This window comes from Phascolarctos cinereus, unplaced genomic scaffold, assembly GCF_003287225.1.
Source record: "Phascolarctos cinereus isolate Bilbo 61053 unplaced genomic scaffold, phaCin_HiC Scaffold_2;HRSCAF=192, whole genome shotgun sequence".
NCBI lineage: Eukaryota > Metazoa > Chordata > Mammalia > Diprotodontia > Phascolarctidae > Phascolarctos > Phascolarctos cinereus.
Window position 1 is genome coordinate 282,747,089 of NW_027555625.1, and position 20,856 is coordinate 282,767,944.

Sequence of the window (20,856 nt, forward strand, 5' to 3'; positions counted from 1 at the left end):
GAGGGCCATGGTTTCTACGGAACCTGGCCCTAACAACTCTTGCTCGCTCAGATGCAGAGGCAGAGCAGAGGCAGAGGCAGAGGCAGAGGCAGAGGCAGAGGCAGAGGCAGAGGCAGAGGCAGAGGCAGAAATAACCTTTGCTTTTCAGGAAGACCAAGAAAGCTAGTTGTCCATTTCCAGATAGGCCCTTAAAGTAAGGCTAAAGTTGGGTTGTGGATCTGAGCTATCAGGGAAGCCTCTAGAGCTTCCCAGAGTGCAGCCCACATCCCTCAATTCCAGTATTGGCTCAATCTGGGTCTCCCACAAACTCATCATTGGATTAGAGTGTCTCTTAATCTTTGAACCACAGCCTAATGGTAAATACCAGGGCAACTGATTATTAATGCAAATGTTACTAATGTTAAATAGAGAATTCGAACATTTCTACTTCCCTTAATATGATTTTTATTTTGGGGGTGGGAGTGGAATGGGAAGAAGAAAGGAGAGAGGATGTACCACGAAATATAAATACCAGAGAATGTCCTATTCCTGCTCAGTCTTCAGCCTGCTATTGTGGTCTTGGTGGAAAGAACACAAGTCTGGGAGTCAGGCCACCTGGATTCTAGTTCCAGAATTGTGATGAACTAGCTATGTGACCTTGGGCAAGCCTGACCCTCCTTTATTCATAAAAGGAGAGAATTGCACTAATTGATCTCTAAAGTCCCTTCCTGCTTTGGTATTCTATGCTTTAAAACATAGAGTTCTAGTCACATAATTTTATGCTTTAAAGCAGTGGTGTCAAACTCTAGTAGAAACTGGGGTTCACTAATGTGAACAAAAGGATCCCATGTGCTCCATATTAACTTAGTTTTAAAATGCAGTGTTATCTAGATTTTATTGTATTTTTTTATTGATTTTGTTAAATATTTTCCAATTACATTTTAATTTGATTGAGGGTAGCAGGAGTGTTGCTGCTATGGTTGACACCTCTGGTTTAAAGGATCCTTCTAGCTCCCAAATTCTGTATTCTAAGGGCACTTCCAGCTCTGCCATTCTGTGTCCCAACATCCTATATTCTAAGGATCCTATCAAAGTGAAGATACCATGTAACCTCCAACATTAATACACCCTTCTGAGAATTCCAGATACTAGAATAATAATAAGCTTAGTATTATTATATTAGAGTAATAATGTCAGCTTCAGATAAGAACAAGTGCACACGTCACTATTTTGTTGGCTGGATGTAATTATGAATTGTGTATGATAAACAAGGTTATTTCTCTTTCCACGTGTATGCCTTTGTACGAACAACAGTTCTCAGTATTCATCCATTCAGTAAACATTCATTAAGTTTATACCATGTTCAAACTTCAGATACTTGCATCAATTCTCATGTTATTCTGACTTAAGATGAGGTCTAAGCTACATACATATGTGTGTATGCACAGACATACGTGTATATGTATGTAAATAAACTGTCTGGCATTCTATTGCCATAGAAAATTGAATGCAAATGTCCTAATTGGCCCAAAAGATGCTTTCCAAGAGCCTGAGCTTGTGAGGAGTTTGAGAGCAAGGTGTATTCTCAGGATAAATGGCTCACTAATTCAGAAGTACTAGGTACTATCTGGCCAGCTCCCTTTTTCACTGATCAAAAATGATTCTTTGATAGAATGACACAGTTTACTTATCATCACCACTACTCTCATCATCAAACCACCTGGCAACCCTCCATTATCTACTGCCTTTTTAGACCTGGAATTTGGTTATGCTGTAGGTCAATTGTATGTATGGTATTATTCGTGTGTAGCTAGAATTACGGGATTTACACCCGTAAGGGACCTTAGAGACAACCCCTTCATTTTACAGATGAACAAACATGCCCAGGAAAGTTAAATGATTTGTCCTAGGACTCAAAATAAGGAACAGAACAGATTTGGGATCTTTAAATCTAGTGCTCTTTAATGCATATAAAATGTTTTGTGAACCTTAACATACAAAATAAATATCTACTATTAATCTGATATTGTTGCAGGTGAATCATATTTTCACAAAAGATTAATCAAGGAGTGATTGTTCACTTTATGAAAGAATCACTTAAATAGTTCCTTTATTGCATACACAATGGTATTTAATATTTTTTTTACATGCAATTCTTAAGGAAAGGTTCATCCGGGTAGTGCCTTTCCCTCACTGTAATATGATCTCTCTCTCACTCTCTCTCTCTCTCTCTCTCTCTCTCTGTCTCTCTCTGTCTCTCTCTCTCTCTCTGTCTCTCTGTCTCTCTGTTTTTCACATACACATAAAGGTGCTATATATATAACTCATATATATATATCTATATATCTCATGTATTATATATACACATATAACACATACATATACATACACACATATGTATGCGTGTATATATATATATATATATATATATATATATATATATATATATATATATATATATATATATATATATATATATATATATATATACCCTGGTCCCCCAACACCCACAAAATGATTAGTACTTATCATACTCATCAAATCCTTGAGTGTAAGTGGAGCTATACTGGGTAAATGAAACAGATGCCTTCCTGTCACCTGGGAATTTATAATCCAAATCGATTACACTGACATGGTCACCTAAACAAATCCTTTCAGGTGGAAAGAAATACATAGCACTGAACATGGAGGATGCCTCTCTCATTCCCTAAATCTGAGCCCCTAGGGAAAGAGAACCCCCATTAAGGAAAACTCCACCAAGAACCCCCCACCCCCCACTAGGAAAAGAGTGTTTCATATAGTTTACATTCTCAGGGGGCAGATTGTCTATGGAGTCATTCAGGATTTGGGTTAACTCTAGATTATGTGTATAAGTCACTTTTAGCATCCTTGCAAGGTTTATTTGATTTTGTAATACCTTGCTGTTTATTTAGACTACAATCCTTTTAGGTAGCATAATTACTGTACATCTTTGCTGGCAATTAGGGGAATTACCTTGTTTAGTAAAACAAACAAACAAACAAAAACACCTCTTGTGGTAACAGCATTATTACCACAACACAAAGTCAAGGCAGTCTTGCTAAATTTGCAAGAATTGAGAGGATAGGACAGAATGACCTGGAGTCCTCTTCCATTCCTTTCCAGTTATTTTCATCTGCGCAATCCTCCCTTGTACTAAACTTCATAGGATAGTTGTAAGGAAAGCATTTTGAAACTTTACAATACAATAAAAATGTGGACTGTTATCTGAGTCCTACCCAATCATCAAGGATCAATTTTCACTTCCTTTGTTACACCTTTCATAATTTTTCCAGTTCAGTGACAATAAAAATAATAACACTTACAGACATTTACACATGCCTCAAGTTTTACAAATCATTTTATATAAGATGTCATAGGAGCACAGCTAGAAGAAACTCTAGAGATCATCTAGCTTAACCCCCTCATTTTACAGATAAGGAAACTTAGACTTGGGCAGTCTAAATGACTCAAAGAATATGTCAATAACAATTCAATTCAGTAAACATTTATGAAGGATCAACCATGGACAAGACCCTGGAGGTACAAAGAAAAAAATAGTCCCTGTCCTTGGAGGAGTTTACATTCTATTGGACATAATAAATGTTTGGTGAGTTGACTTAGCAGAGTCAGAATCTCTTCCCACCATTTTCAAACTCCCAATGAAGCATGATTTCCACTACACCATGCTGCTTTGAATTTGAGGGCTTCCTTCTTCTGAATTCTCAGAATACTGATTGTACCCCTAAATTTGCTCTCACACAGAATACAAGGCATTATTTGTGTGTGTGTGTGTGTGTGTGTGTGTGTGTATTCTGCTCCTCAACTAGACTGTGGACTCTTCTAGTATAGCAAACTTTTCTCCGTCTTTGTATTCAATTTGGTTCAACAATCATTTATTTTAATATCTTTTTATTGGTAGCTTTTGTTTTTATATTACCTACATTTCACCCTATGCCTTCCCTCACCCCTCCAAGAGAGTCATATATCTTATAACAAAGACTTTTTTAAAAAAGAAGAGGAAAAAATTCGGCAAAATCAACAAACATACTGAAGAAATCTGACATTACATATGATGTTTCACCGCAGTGTACTCCCAACTCTGCAAAGGAGCAGGAGGAGGTCTTTTCATGTTTTTTTTTTCAAGTCATTACATGCCTACTGTGTGTAGGGTACTATGTTAGGAACTAGGGATAAAAATAAAGGGAAAACAATTCTAACCCTCAAGGAGCTTACATAGCCTGTGGTAAAGTGCCTTTTACATATAGTAGATCAATTACTGTTTGTTGCCCAATGTAGGAACAAAATTATTAAATTCTGTGGCAACTAGCAACTGCAGAGCAGAGTAAAAGTCCCATATGCACAATCAAGAGCAGCAAATCACTGGTGGGCTAATGTCTGCCTGTATCCAAATGAATGGAGGCAGGCAATTGTAGGGAGCAAGCTAAGGAGGAAGAAGGAATAGGGTAAGGATTATAAACCATGAAGGGGGAAGGCACTGGGCAGGAACAAGATATAACGAAGTATTGGGGTACAGGTTCAGTCACCTTATGTGGGTTTTGTTGTCTGGCTAAAGTGATATCATGTTGTTAGCCAGGGTGTGGTTGGTAGCTACCCAGGGTTGCTACTCATGAGGGTCCTGCTACTCAATGGGCTATAAAAACCACTTGCGGCTGACACTGGTAAATACCAGACTAAGTCTCAATTACAGTGAAAGTCAGAAACATTTGTGAAATCCCTCCCTGATTCTGGTTTCTGCTGCAGAGAAGGGTCTGGTGTAGAATTTGCTGATCTTCCCAAATGAAGATCAGAGTTCTGGGAACCTCCTTTAACTGGTCTCTCTCTCTCACCCAGAAGGAGTAGTACACTGCTAGGAAACTGGGTTGTCTTACTAAAGGGCTCTTTGGGATGCTCCCACCCATATCCGCCTCAGGAAGTATGCTTACTCAGGTGATACTATGCTAGTGCTTGCCTTTTGTCATCAGAAATTATTGCAGACCTAAACAGGGAAACTTTAAAGAGGGAAAGAAGAATTACTAACAAAGGAATGGCAACTGAACGTGTATTTCCTCTTCCAGCCCATCTTCTCCCCATTTTGAGAGGAAGTTTGGAGAGCTGCTCCTGCCTCAGAAAACAAATCTCCACTTCCTTTTGTATTCAGAATGCCTCAAAAGTAAATTCCCTAATGTGCCCTTTTGCTGGGAAATTCAGATGATTTTATAATGACTGAGTGGCTCCAAATATAGTATTGAAATGCTAGGCTGTTAACTCATCTTTATAAAAATTCAGTCAATGTAGGTCTTAGTAATATTCACTCTCTTTTTTAAAGTGTACATTTCAAATGAGTGAATTATTTACTTACTCTGAAGTTTTAATGGAGAACACCCCCAGTACATATTATCAATACCAACTATGACACAGCTTCTGACCTGTTGTTCTGGTTGTACTTCCTACCCATGAGGCCACATCTCTAGTGTTTTTTTTTTTTAACCTTCTCCCCAGGTATACTCTGTGTTTGGTCTCATAGGGTCCTGGGATCTTAGATGTAGAGCTTGAAGGAAACTTGGAAGGGATCTAGTTCAGCCTTCTCATTCTACAGATGAGGAAACAGTATACAGAAGCTATACTTGCCCGAAGTCACACAGATAGTGAGTAGCAGATGTGGGATTCAAAGCAGAACATGGAACAAAATTGCTGCTCCCCCAGCAATAGACATTGTTGAATAAAAAAAGTATTGAACATAAGAGTAAAGCAATGTCTTTATCACCTGGAAACACCACCATCTTGGTGGTAGGTTCTAGAATATATGTGAAAGGCTAATGAATGAAAAATGAATGAATGAATGAAGAAGTATTTAGTAAGCCTCTACTATATGCCACATACTGTACTATGTGCTGGAGATAGATGTAAAAGTGAGAGGTTTCCTGTCCTCAAGAGTTTACATTCAAGTAGAGGCAGACTGGTAGCCAGGAAAAGGAGTTTTGATGTGGTACACCACCTGGATGATGTGTGGAGCCATTGGGCAGTTGACTGTCACACCTAGTTCAGAAGCAATAGCAATATTGATTTGATATCTGTTTCCAGAATAAAGGATACAAATGTAAGTGAAGGATAGCACACATATGGCAGTCATGGCAGTATAGGTGTCAGGGTGCTCAGCATGGAAGGGTGGGTGGATTGGGAAGAATATACTAGGACCAGCTAGATAAGAGGGTTAGGAAAATTTCTATTTACTCATCAATTAGGAACACTCAGCCTAGGGTAGATTTCTAAAGTTGAGTGAATTAACTACCACCAGGAAGGAGTAGTGGTGGTGGCATGTTTTCTGGAGGTCTAGTCTAGAGGGGAATGTTCCAGGGGAGAAAAGTGGGTAGAGAATAGCAGGGCAGATGGTAGGATGCCTGGCTGGATGACAGAATGGTTTAAGGAGACCAACAGTATTCTTCAATTTCCCTACACTCTCTCATTTTTTGATCTACAGCTTTCTGCTGAAACATGCCATTAGCACCAGTACTACCCTGCACCTCCAAGGAAAAGTCCCTTTGTGGATTGACTGGTGGAGCTTTAGCAGTTACACGCCTAAGCTTGCCAGACAACCAGTTTCACCTGGAAGACTTTCTCTAGCACTGTACTAAACAATTAGGATGCAAACATGACCCAGGTCATGGAAATAGCAACTGAATTTCCTGTGACCCTTTTGAAAATGAAGTATTGAGGAAAACATCCCAGGAAATGGTCACTGAACACAGCTATGCTTGTACATCCTTGCCTTTGCTGCCAATACAAAGACCTATTTTGTAATGATAAGAACAAATAACCAGACAAAGGAAAACTAGGGTGAGTCAATATAGGTGGTGGCCTAGGTTACAATACCAGGATGAGAAAGAAGGGGTACAAAGAGGAATCTTTTAAAATAAGGCATTAAACAAATTCACATATTTTAATGTCTGAAAATTCTGATTTCCATGAAATAGAAAGAATTAATTTTATGACAAGAAAAGTCATGTGTTAGAGTAAAGATTCAAAGCCTCTGATGGATCTGATATTGTTACAAGTGTTGGGGAAGATTAGGAAATTTTCAGACTTGGTCAAGGATGCACAAATGCTTTGTCCTTACTCTGGTACTAGACAAGGGTATATGGAGAAATGGGTCCCTCAGCAAAGAGCAGAGCAGAAAGAGAACTCAGCTTCCTCTTTACAATCAGGGTAATCTTGTCATTTCCTCTCTCTCTGGACCTCAGTTTCCTCCTCTGTTAAATGAGGGATTTAGACTACATAATCTCTAAAGTCTCTCAGCTCTAAATCCTGTGATTCTATGCCTCTTGAAACTGGAGGTCAAGAGAGGAAAGTGAAGAATTGAGAGATTTAAACAGCAGACATGAAAGAAAGCTGTTTCTGGTCAGTGGCAGAAGTGGGAGGCAGGAAGGAAGATGAGAAACTGGGTTGGAAGTTTGCTGCTCTTTTTGGTTTTAACATTTCCTACTATCATATATAAACTCATCATTGCCCAAATCAAATCCTACCTTCCTCTTCAAAGCCTTCCCTCACCACTTCATCCCACCCATCCATCTATTCATCCATCCATCCATCCACCTCAAGCAACTTGCTATCTGACCTACTGCTCTTTTCTTCATTCTGCACCCCCCCACACCCCAGCACACTTATAACAGAACTTCCAGAAACCAGGCCTGCCTTTCCCACTCTGTGGAACTTAATCAGCTCAGTTTCAGAACTCCTTCCCAGGGTCTGAATAGTCGTAAGTGGTATATGAGTGAATGCAAACTCAACTAGCCCACTATATGTAGTTGGTCCCAGACCATACTTCATATCTCATTTGTTTATTTCCCTCTGCCTCCCCCCCCCCTTCTACTTTCCACCTTTGGCTTTAGCCAAATGCTACCATTGCTTCTGGAAAAGGGTGTGGCAAACATCAATTACTCATCATCCCTGTGACAATGACCCTCCCCTTCTCAGACCAAATATGTATTGTCTATCCCATTACAATGCAAGCTTCTTGAGGCCATACTTTTGTATTAAATGTATTTTTATTATATTACATGTGATTATATTACATATTATATGTATTTATATGTTTTACCTTTGTGTTTATGTCCTTAGTACCTTGCATAGTCCCTGATACCTAATGTTTAAAAATACTTTTTCACTCGTTCATTTATTTACCCAGCACCTAGGGACTTTTACCCTTTTCTGGACCTTTGCAACAATTACTGTCTTTCCCCTTGTTTGGCACTTGGCATATATGATCCTATACTCATTAATAATTTCATGTGTCTTATTTTCTCCTAAGATCACAAACTTCTAATGGTCATATCTTCCTCATCCTTGCCTCTTCTACATCTCCTAGCTCAGGGTTACTCACAAGTACTCTAACTTTGTGCTCCATAAATGTTTGCTGAACTGAGAATCAGTTCCTCAGTTTTTTCTGAGGAGCTTGGAAAGTGACGTTATGTAGGTGTGTTTGTGTGTGTGTGTGTGTGTGTGTGTGTGTGTGTGTGTGTGTGTGTGTGCCTGCGCACACTTGTGTGTTCTGGGGTGAAGGGAATGTGGGTGGAGGACAGGGTTACGTATTATTTTCCATAATGAAATCTGATTTTACAAAGGATATTGTTTCTAGATTAATATATGGGAGCTCATCTGAGAAGTGTAATTAACGTCAGCATGCTTTGCAGAAGAAAGGAGAGGCTCTGTTCATGTTGGCTAACATGCAAGCTTTCAAATAGGACTTTTGTGAATCTATTTTGTGAATACATCCTTCACATTCTACCTTAATGGTGACAGCTTATCATACCACATTGTGTTTCTGTCAGGCTGCACCTCCTGTATAATGAAGACAGCACACAAGGGCTCTTGTATAGATCGTACCTGACTGAGTTTCTGCCTGACTCTTATCATTTTAATTCAGCCCTTTAAACTTTCAGATTTGCCCTGGTTTAGTGTGAGTTCTTAGCCATGTTATTTTGCTTTTCAGCTCACCACTAAAAATGTGCCTATGCCGGCCTTTTTTCTCCTTTCTTGCTCTCCCCACCCCTTCTCTTTCCAGGGAAAGCCATTTCCTTCTTATTGTAGGAGGTTCTGTGAGAGTCATCTCCAGCTATTGTAGGAGATTCTGTGAGAGTCATCTCCAGCTTTTCCCAATCTTGTGCCTCCTTACTTTTCTAACATTTTCTCATGCCACTTACCTTCATATACTCTAGGTTAGACTCCAGCTAAACTGGACTATTCCCTGTTTCCCAAACATGACCTGCTCTTTCTTATTTCCAAGATTTTTCCCACGTGGGTCTCTACTCCTGAATGTCCTCCTTCCCTCTTTTTATTTGTTGAGTTCTGACACATCCTTTAAAATACAGCTAAAATGCCATCTCCTTCATGAAGCTATGTCGCATTCCTCCAGTAAATAATGGCCATCCCCTTGAACTCTACATAGCACTTTGTTCTCTACCTTTCTAATATACTTAAAATATGTACTATATTTTTGGGTGTATGTGTCTTCATTACCCTAATAGATCAGAAGCTCCATGAGGGCAAGAATTGTGCCACAGCTAAACTTTGTATTTCCCCTTGTACCTAACACAGTGTTGTTCACATAGTAGGTGCTCAAGAAATGATCTTTGATTGAATGGCTAAATAGATGAATCATGGTGGAGTAAAAACAAAAACAGAACATAAAACTTGAGGTCAGGATGTACCTAGGTTTTATCCTTGCCTCTTGTACTTATTAGCTTCATTTGACTCTGACCAAGTCACTTGGCCTCTTTGAGTCTCAATTTGTTCACTTCTAAAATGGGGATGATGATAATAATGCTCATAGTACCTGCTTCGCAGGTTGGTCATTGTGAGGATCAAATAAGCTAATGAAAACCACTCAAACCTTAAAGTACCACACTTTAAGTGTTAGCCATTATTAATATTGGAAGGGATTCTCAACCTGGAAGTTTGGAAGTTCCCCTGTGCTGATGAAATTACAGATCTTTTGTATATTCTCTAATTATGTCAGATATAGGGAGCTGGGTGGTACTATGGATAAAGCTAGGGACTTGGAGTCAGGAGGACCCTTCAGTTACTGGCTGTGTGACTGGGCAAGTTACTCTTTCAGCCTCAGTTTCCTCCTCTGTAAAATGATGATCACAGCATCTACATCCTAGGATTGTTATAAGGATAAAATGAGATAATATTTTTTAAGTGCTTTGCAAACCTTAAAGTGATCTATAAATGCTAGCTATTGCTATTATCTCCTATTAAACTATATATTGTTTATCATAAAGATTGGGAACTTCTTTTCTTTCAGATCTTGATCTGAGAGTCTGGATCTGAGATTTTATTGTATCTCTCTCTCTCTCTCCCTCTCTCTCTCTCTCTCTCTCTCTCTCTCTCTCTCTCTCTCTCTCTCTCTCTTTCCCTCTCTTTCTCTCTCTCTTTCTGTCTTCTCAATGTATACTCCCCCGACTCTTCCCTCTTGTTTCTCCTCTTTATACCCTCAGAACAAAACAAGTCTACTGCCCAGGGCCTTTTTTTTTAAATTCAACTCCTTCATTACCCTTTAAATATGTTACAGTTTTGAAGGAACAATTATCCCTTTTCCGTTTTAGAATGTTAGCATTTCATCATCATATAACTCCTTTCACTTGCTCAAATAAATTTAACTTTCTAGGTTTCTTTGTACTTCTGTGTTTATATTCAAAGTTCTTACTCAGCTTTGGTCTTTTCATCAGAAATGGGTGAAAGTCCTCTATTTCATTAAAGGTTTATTTTTCTCCCTGAAGGATTGTACTCAGCTTTTCAGGGGGAAGTTATCACTCCCTTACTCTTTTCAGGAAAAGTTATTTTAGGCTGCAATCCTGCATCTTTTGCCTTTTGCAAGAGTATGTTCCAACATCTCTTCTCATTTTTTGTAGTAGCTTTCAGGTCTTGTGTAATCCTGATTATAGTCCCTTGGTACTTAAACTGCTTCTTTCTGGATGCTCCCAGTATTTTTTCTTTGACATAGGAGCTCTGGATTTGGCTATGATAATCTTGGGACTTATTCTTTAGGGATTACTTTCAGGAGGTGATCATTGTATTCTTCCTATCTTCACTTTGCCCTCTGATTTTAATAGATCATGGTAGTTGTCATTTGTAATTTCCCGAAATATGGATGATGTCTAGGCTTTTTTTTTGTCATGGTTTTCAGGAAGTCCAATGATTCTTACTGCCTCTCCCCTGGATCAGTTTTGTATTATATCATATATCTTACATTTTAAAAATATGTTTTCAATGTTTTTATTTTGTTCTAATCTCTCTCTCTCTCTCTCTCTCTCTCTCTCTCTCTCTCTCTCTCTCTCTCTCATGGAATCATCACTTTTTGTTTGGGCTATTCTGGTTAAGGCAATACTTTATTTGGGTAATGTTTACCACTTTCTCTCTAAGCTATTTATTCTCTGTTCAATTCTTTCCCTTATAGATTTTATTCACTTTTAACTTTTGCTTAATTTCTTTCTAGGTATTAATGTAACCCTTGTAGAAAGTCCATTTCCCCCTGTGAATCTATGTATTCATTTGTTATGCAATTACATCTTTTGGGAGCTAAAGTTAACAATAATTTTTATGTACTGGTCAGTGTTTTCTTTGATTTACATACCTCTCCAGCTTTACTCCCTAAATCAAGGCCTTATTCTGGGCTTTGAGGGGCAGGGATTGTTGCTGCTTGGTCTTATATATTGGATCTTTTGGGTTCCTGCACTGATCTTCATTCCACGTCTTGGGCTTCCAGGTATCTTTGAAGTTCAGAATGCTGGTTCTGGTTCTTCAGAGCTCTCTTGTGTCTCAGCATAGTGGACTTCAGGGCCCTTAGTCCCAAGGAGTCTCAGTCTGATTTCTTTGGCATCATGTTGGCTACTGCCCACTGCTGCCTCAGAACTTTTAAGGTTCATACCCTGGGGTTTTCTGACTGTCCTGGGGCTTTCTCGGAGATTCCCTCCTCTTTTGAGACTTCTGGGCGTAGAACCTTAATGTCCATGTCTCTGTCAATATGAAAGACTATACTTTCTATACTAGCTTTGCTGATGACCCCTATTCCTATTGCTCTCGAGCTTCTGGCTGACCTCTTATGCAATTTGAGGCGGGGCATAAGAAGCCACTTGCTGTGGTTTCGCATTAAACCCTTGACTGTTACTCAACCTAGTGGGAACGTTAAAGTTTTGTTAGAGCATGTATATGGGAGCTATGTGGCATGCTTTCCATCCAGGAATTCATCTCATCCAAAAGCCCAGCTCCTATATCTTACAAAACAAAACTGAGGCCAAAAGAGGGAAAAGTAAATTGTCCCCAACCACACAATTAAGACATGGCAGAGCTAGGGCTTAAACACAATTCTTCCGAATCTGAGACCATCGATCTTCTATTATACCCCAATACCCTATTTCTTTTTTTGCAAAACAAGAATTCCATTGCCACCCATACAATAACTAAAAGTGACCAAATTTCTAGCATTTGTAAGGTACCTGCTCTGTGATCTGGGAGCCAGGTCACACTGGACTTGAAGAAAAGTCAGTTGCAGTTTATTGGGCAAAGGAGTCCCTTTCCAACCAACAACAATAACAATAACAACAAAAAGCTGGTCCTTTCCAGAAATGGGTGAGAAATTCTTGGGACCTGACCAATACCCTCACTACTAGCAGGGCCTTACCTAAAAGTAAACAGAAAGAATATAAATTTTCATTTAGCGGGAACAGAGGGATAGGTCATACCTAGATGTGTCGGAGTCCCTGAAAATATCTTCAGCACAAAGGCAAAGTGCACCAGATTTGGAGTCAGAGGAGGTGGGTTCAAATTATGTCATTTAGTAAAGAATGTCCCCTTCACTTTGATGAACAGGTGCCCATACTGGAGGTAGCCATAATGAACCACTTACTCTATCCCTCACCTTTCCTTTTTTCAGCTCTTTAAAATAACAACTTCGGACAATTTGGAAACCCAACCCAGTTGCTCTGGGAAAAGATAGGGTTAGAAAAACAATTGGAAAGGAAGCAGGAGTACCTCTCTAAACGCTAAAAAAATCAACAGGAGGTATTGATGTATACAGAGGGCCACCACCACGCACTGGGCAGAAGAAAGAGATAAATCAGTATGAATTTCTTTATACTAGCTGCACAGAATAGGAAACAGGGACATTTGAGTCAGGAATGGTCTTGATATTAAGTGAAGAAATGGTCATCTATTTTTGTGGAAGGTAGGACCTAAGTGTTAAAACAGGTGTTGGGGCAGGTAGATGGTGCATACAGTGGATAGAGTGTTGGGACAAGAGGTCAGGTACAACTGAGTTCAAAGCCAGTTTCAGACACTTATTAGCTATATGACCCTAGGCAAGTCACTTGACCTCTGTATGCCTCTGTTTATTCATTTGTAAAAAATGGGTATAATAATAGCACCTATGTCCCAGGGTTGTTGTGAGGATCAAATGAGATGATAATTGCAATGTACTAGCACAGCTCCTGACACAGTGAGAGCTATATGTTAGTTATATAATGTGCTATTATTATATTATAATATATAATTATTTTATAACTAATAATAATTATTATTATTAAATTAAGGTTTAGATAGGTCAGAGATACAGCATTCATTTCTAGAGGTATGAAAGAACTGAAACATGATCTGCTAAGAGCTCCAGGCATTGCTCCTTAGCAAGCTGCTAGAGAGCTGGAGAGGATGTGACTAGCACCATCTATTGGAGGAGAGCCAAACGACAGAGTAGTGAAGTACATCTGAGGGACCCCAGTAATGAGATGATCCTTGGCTACTGCTCTGAGTGGAGAATAGTGACAGGGGAACAGTGAAAATCCTAGGGAATAGCTGATGCAAAGCTTTGGTATGAAGAAAAGAGCCCTACCCCACCTTCTGACTGAAGCTTCACCAAACAAATAGCTATAAGCTGGGGTGTGCTGGTTAATGTTTAACAACCGGCTCTCCAAAAAAAAGAGAATATACTTGATATACTTTTAAGTTTAGTTTTTATTATTAATGTTTTCTCTAGCATGTTCTTAAATCTAAACATTCAACAACACAATACACTAAGGCTTGATTTGTTGTTCACACTGAAAATTTAACAATTGACCCTCTGGAGTCAGTATGACCTGGCTCCACACACCACAGGCAATAAGGTTTCTCTGAGGGGGTGACAGAGCAGAGGGGTGACCCTAAATGTGAGTTTTTGGGGCAGCCAGATGATACAGTGGATAGAGTACTGACCCTGGAGTCAGGAGGACCTAAATTCAAATGCAGCCTCAGACACTTGACACTTACCAGCTGTGTGACTCCGGGCAAGTCACTTAGCTTTGATTGCCTCAAAAAAAAAAATGTGGGGGCAGCTAGGTGGCACAGTGGATAGAGCACCAGCCCTGAAGTCAGGAGGACCTGAGCTCAAACCTGGCCTCAGACTAAACACTTGACACTTACTAGCTATGTGACCCTGAGTAAGTCACTTAACCCCAATTGCCTAAAAAAAAAATAATAAAAATGTGAGTCCTTTCTGTGTCTTTACTGTATAAATAAAACTATTTTATGTTATGAAGCCTTGTGAGCCTGAGTACTTGTAAAGGAAGTGGGTGACTACTTGGACAAGTTATAACCTCTCTATGCTCTATATTTGAGGAATGCGATTTGCAGAAGCTAATGGGTTCCATCTGGGTTGGGGTGGGGGTCATTGAACAAAATTCCTAAAGCATACCCTGCCCCTAAATGTCAGGAGGTATCCTTTGACATAAGATTCATAACTAGATGATTTGGGTCAAGTCATTTCCACTCTATGGGTCTCAGTTCTTCTAATTGTAGGAAATTGGACTTGATCTTTGCTTAAAGCCTCTTAGCTTTAAATCCTACAATCCAAGGGGTTATATTGAAAGCTCCTGCAGCTGATAAATCACCAGGCCAGTAGACTGAATTTGAAACAGACTACCTACCTCCTAGAGACAACTACATGCCTCGAAGGATAGAGCACTGGATCTGGAGTCAGGAAGACCCGAGTTCAAATTCAACCTCAGACACTTACTAGCTGTGTGACCCTGGGCAAGTCATTAACTTCTGTTTGCCTTGGAGGCAGCTAGGTGGCTCAGTGGATAGAGTGTTGGGCATGAGTCAGGTAGATCTGAATTCAAATCTGGCCTCAGACAATAGCTGTGTGACTCTGGGCAAGTCTCTTAATCTCTGTTTGCATGAGCCTACTGGAGAATAAAATGGTAAACCACTCTAATATCTTCGCCAAGAAACCCCACCTCTCAAAGGGAGCCACAAGGAGTTGTGCATGACTGAACAATAATAACCCACCTCCTGCTGGAGAGCTGATGGACTTAAAATACAGAATGAAACACATTTTTGGAATTTGTTTGACTGGATTATGAATATTTCTTTTGAGGATTTTATTTTTTTAATTGTTCATTTGTGGGGTGGTGCTGTGGAAGGGAGAGATAAGTGCTTGTACATATAGATAGATAGGTAGGTAGGTAGGAGATAGATAAAGCTTACGCAAAATGATTGAGGACAAATTAAACTGACATATGGCTGCTTTGTAGCTCTTCGGGCCTTATAGTTGTTCCAGATACTTTTCAGTTCAGAGGCAGCTCTTCCACACAGTAGCATAGGAGACCGATCTGGGCAGTGGCGCGATAGCGGGTCTCAAGATTAAGGAAAGGAAGGGCCCTCAGTTGGCAGTAGAAATTAGAAACTGGCATTTAGGCGCCTTTCAGGCTAAAAGTTGTAGGTGAAGATGCCAAATGGACAGGGGTTATGGAATGGGAAGGTAGGGAGGCGGTAGCAGTGGTGATACCGAGAAAGGTTGATTTGGTAGGTGTGAGTTTGAAGTCCAAAGAAGGCAGAATGATAAACCAAAGGGGCTGGTGACAGTGGCCAATTGAACTAAACCAAAATTTCAACCTAACTTTGCAATGGGTGTAAAAGTGGCTTCTTAATTCTCTGTGATCCCAAATAAATTTAGCAAGTTTTTAGAGGATGTGTGTTGTAATGGAAAGAGGGCTGGGCAATTAGGTGGTGATGGGGCTGGAGTCAGGAAGACTCATCTTACTGAGTTCAAATCTGGCCTCTGACACTTACTAGTTGTATAACCCTGGGCAAGTCACTTCACCCTGTTTGCCTGTTTCCTCATCTGTAAAATGACCTAGAGGAAGAAATGGCAAACCATTGCAGTATCTTTGCCAAGAAAACTCCAAATAGGGTCACAAAGAGTCAGACACGACTGAAAACAACTGAGCAGCCAGGAAGACCAGGATTCAAGTCCTGCCTTTGAAACCTACTGGCTGTATGACCCTGGACAAATCATAACCTCTCCATGCTCTAAGCAATTCTCTAAAGCCTATAAATTACAGAAAAATCTACAATGACAGAGTTTCCTACCTTTCCAGTCACCACTTACTTTGATCTTCTCAGCCCCCTTGATAGTCTTCGAACAAGATGCACCATCGCTTGGTTCCCAACATCTTCTTTGCCTGTCCCCTTTGCTTTACTCTTCCTCCTCAGCTCTGCCTCCTGGCTTTCCAGGCTTCCTTCGTAATCCAGCTAAAATCCCACCTTCTGCAGGATGCCCTTCCCAAGCTCTTTTAATTCTAGTGCCTTCTCTCTGTTGATTCTTGCTAAGGTTTCTGTATATATCTTGTTTGAGCATAGTCATTTACATGCTGTCTCTCTCTTTATACTGTGAGATCTTTAAGGGCGGGGACTGTCTTTGTCTTTTTTGTATCCCTAACACTTAGCATGTATAGACACTTGATAAATGCTTATTGCCTGACTGATATTTTCTTCATCAACACATTCTCTATAGCAATGAAGTCACAGGTCTAGTCCCTATCCCTTAGCTTTAAGTATTTATTCAGCACCAACTATATGCCTTCAGAGAAGGCCGGCTAGTGCAGTAGATACTTTAGAGGGGTTTTGATTTCCTAAAAACATATCCTGGAAGTGTTCACCTTTCCTTTCCAGGACTCAGTTTGCTCATCTGTAAAATGACAGGGTTGGTTTAGATGATCTCTTCCACCCTTTCTAGTTTCTATATTCAATGGTCTCTGTGTCTATATTCTCATCAGGCCACAGTCTACCTGGCATTTTTATTTCCACTTAATTTTTCCTCTTCTAATGCGGTTACTTGAAGAATTATGAGGTAGGCATCCCCTGACACTGTCAGGGGAAGGTGGGTATTGACGATGACATAAAAGTGGTTGGAAGGGAGAAAGCCAGGGCACTTGGAGCGTTTATCAGTGCTCCCTCAATGGTTGGCCCAGGAGCACAATCTGAGTTCAGAGCAGAATGTCTCTCAACGGTGGAGTGATAGGGTTCCAAGGTGATTTTAAGTCATAAAGAAGCACAGGCCTTAAAAATAGAAACACTTATCCATTTCAAGTTGGATAAAACATAACCCCCAGTCTGACTTTTCTGCAAGTATAAAAGACTGAACCCTCCCTTGATCTGCCCTACCATGCCACTCCCACCTCTACAATAAATGATCAAAATGTTCTTGCTGGCATATATGCATAAATCCTTTACTTCCTCACAGGACTGAGCAGAATAGACATAGAGGCGAAAACCGGATAGGAAAACTAGTTATCCCTTCCACATTGTGGGGGCTAAGAGCAGTGCCCTCGGGATCTGGAAAATATGCATAAAATTTTTTGGCCCTCCCTTTGTACCAAAGACGTCTGAATTACTATGGTATTACAAGATAAACTATGTTGATATCACATAATATTATACTTATATTTTATGCATTTTTGAGTTTCTAAACTTTTTCTGTGTTGTCTGTTGGCCTTCATGTGTCATCTGTGACTTCCACAAAGCTCCCCCAAATTCCCATTTAATTTCTTATGCTGCCCCATAATATATCAAAATGGCGATGGGGAAAGTCATGAGGTGGAAGGGATAGCCGTCCAGCAAAACACCATTGTAAAGTGTCTTGATGCCCACCGATTGGGTGATTCTGCCTCCCAGTTACCAAGTTGTAGGGGGTGAACCTCACCTCGTGGTAACATAGGTAGCTTGCTATCCTTTGCTTCTGATTCTGTTTCCCCAAGGTGTGATCATAAACTAAGGGGATTGAATTTTTGTTTGTTTTATTAGTGCCTCTTACTTTTTACATCACATTCTTTTCTCAGTGTCTCTTCCCTTTTCTTTCCCTTAGCCAGAAGAGCTTTTCATTTAATGAATACTTTTTTTTAAAAAAGGAACAATTCAGCAAAATCAATTGACACGTCAGGTGCGACTGGCTGCATTTGCAATATATCTCTTCCATAAGCCATCACCTTTTCAACAGGAAGTTCCCTACCCTGATAAAATCGCAGGTTTAGGATCATCCCGTCCTCTTTATCCCGGCCCTCTCTGCACCTCACTCTTCCTAATCTCTTAACAGCTGAAATGTTTTCAGGGGGCAATTCTTTAGACAAAGGATAAATTTCTAATGGTGGAATTTCCGGCTCCAAAATATGCCAGCAGGGGAGATATTTTGGAGCAAAGAGCCTTTCTAGCCTCATCCCAAGTCATGCCACTGAGGCAGTCACCTATTTCATTACGCCAGTCCTATGGACAGGTACATATATTTGAGGAGGTGTGATTAAATGTGCTTCACAGACATATCCCCACCTCCAGCCATTTTTTATTACCTGATCTCTATAGTTAGCTCGTTGCATTTTTCTCATAAAGTTGGTACCCCTCTCAACACCATCACTTTCACTATGGGGCCCTGCCATATTAAATTCCTTACATTTTAAATTCAGCTCTATGTTCTGTTGGTAAAAGCCTAATCCAAGGTGGGGAACCTGCAGCCTGGAGGCCACATATGGCCCTCTAGATCCTGAATCCAAACTTCACAGAACAAATCCTCTCTCTCTCTTCTTTTAAGGGAGTTGGAATTAAGTGACTTGCCCAGGGTCACACAGCTAATAAATGTTAAGTGTTTGGTCTGAGGTCAGATTTGAACTCTGCTCCTCCTGACTTTAGGGCTGCTTCTCTATCCACTATGCCACCTAGCTGCCTCTAACAAATCCTTTTATTAAGAAGATTTGTTCTGTAGAACTTGGACTCGGTCAAAAGGACCTGGAAGGCCACATGTGGCCTCAAGGCTACAGGTTTCCCACCCCTGGCCTGATCTTTCAGTTGCAAGCCAGATGGGAGCTGTCAATCAGTCAACAAGCATTTATCAAATGCCTACTATGTATTCAGCACTGTACTAAGTGCTAGGGATACAAAAAGAGTTCCTGCCCTCAAGGAGCTCACAATCCAATCTAATTTGTTTGAACAACAAGCAAATATGTACAAACAAGCTATATACAGGAAAAATAGGAAATGATTAAAAGAGATAAGGTACTAGAATTAAAAGGCATTGCGAAAGGCTTCTTGTAGAAGATGGGATTTTAGTTGGGACTTGAAAGAGGCAGAGATTAGGAGAAAGAGCATTCTAGGCATGGGCGACAGCTAGAGAAAATTCAGGAGTTGAGAACAGCAAAGAGGAAAGTGTCGTTAAAATTAAGAGTATGTGTGTGAATGCCAAACAGAGGACTTTATTTGATCCTGGAAGTGATAGCCACTGGAGTTTATTGAGTAGGAGGGTAATAGGGGTTGATAGCTCCTAGGAGGTCAGACAGAGGGATATATAATGAACAATTTTCGAAAGTCACTAGAGGTAAATGAAGACGTATTTCCTACTTCTTTACAGCTCTCAATCTCCTGCAATAGCTGGAAAACTTGGCATGAGAGATTTTTTAATATTTCCAACAGAATCAGTGGGCAGGAATGAACACCCTGGATTTATTATATTAGTGTAACAGTTGCAGTCAGGTGAACTCCCAACCTTGTGCCCCTACCATCAGCTCTGGCTAGAGTATGCCCTATGAACCTCAGGGATGTAGATTTCAGCCCTTCTCAGGCCATTGTATGCCATCCTTGGAGTTGGGCCCCTTACACACTGCCACTTTTGATCAAGTGCTTTTTAGTGGGCCATTTATATATACATGTATGACCCAAACTTTCTAGTTGGGTTCCAAAGAGGTCATGGAAGAACGTTGTGTCAAAGTTGTATCAGAGAGGATTGACCAATAAATAGGAAGAGTCACCTACTCAGGAGAACTTGAAAATGAATGACTATGCCCTCTGGTGTCCTCTATTCCTCTTCATTGCTAGGCTATGTAACTTGTCTAGATTTGTCTCCCTTTGTCTAGATTTCCCATGAAGAAATCTGCAGGAAAAATAGGCTGTTTGCGTGTGGTTCCTGGAGTAGGGACTCATCCATATGAGCATTACTCTGTATCTCAAGGCACTGACTGCTTCTTCTACTTTGCTTTCCTGAATTGAACATAGGTTTTCAAACTTTGATCCCAAGATGGACATTTCCAGCCATGGCAGCAACCTAGTAAGTTCAAGAGGTGGTTGGTGCTGGCTTCTGTAGCTGCTAGGGTGCTTCTCAGTAGACTACCAACAAGAAGATGAGCCCAACTCCTGTTCTGGATTGCCAGAAGATGTGGGCTTTAAAGGAGTTGTTTGGACAATGCAGATTGTAGGTGAAGGTCAACCATCTCACTAAGTGCTTCATATTTTGAGGTTTTAAGTATCAACCTTCCAGGAGAATATAGTAGTAGTTGTAAATTACTGTTTCATGTTTAAATCTTTGTCAATGTGTTTTAAACATTTCGTATGGAGGAAATAAATAGCTGCCCCATACTTGTTCTATGTTGTACACTGAGTACCTTCCTGCTGCCTTTTTGGGAGACCCTAAACCAAAAGTTCCCAAAATTATATGGCCTACTGTCCCCTTTTCAAAAAAAAAATTACTCAGTGCCCCCATCTGGCTTGCAACTGATTTGTGTCAATTCA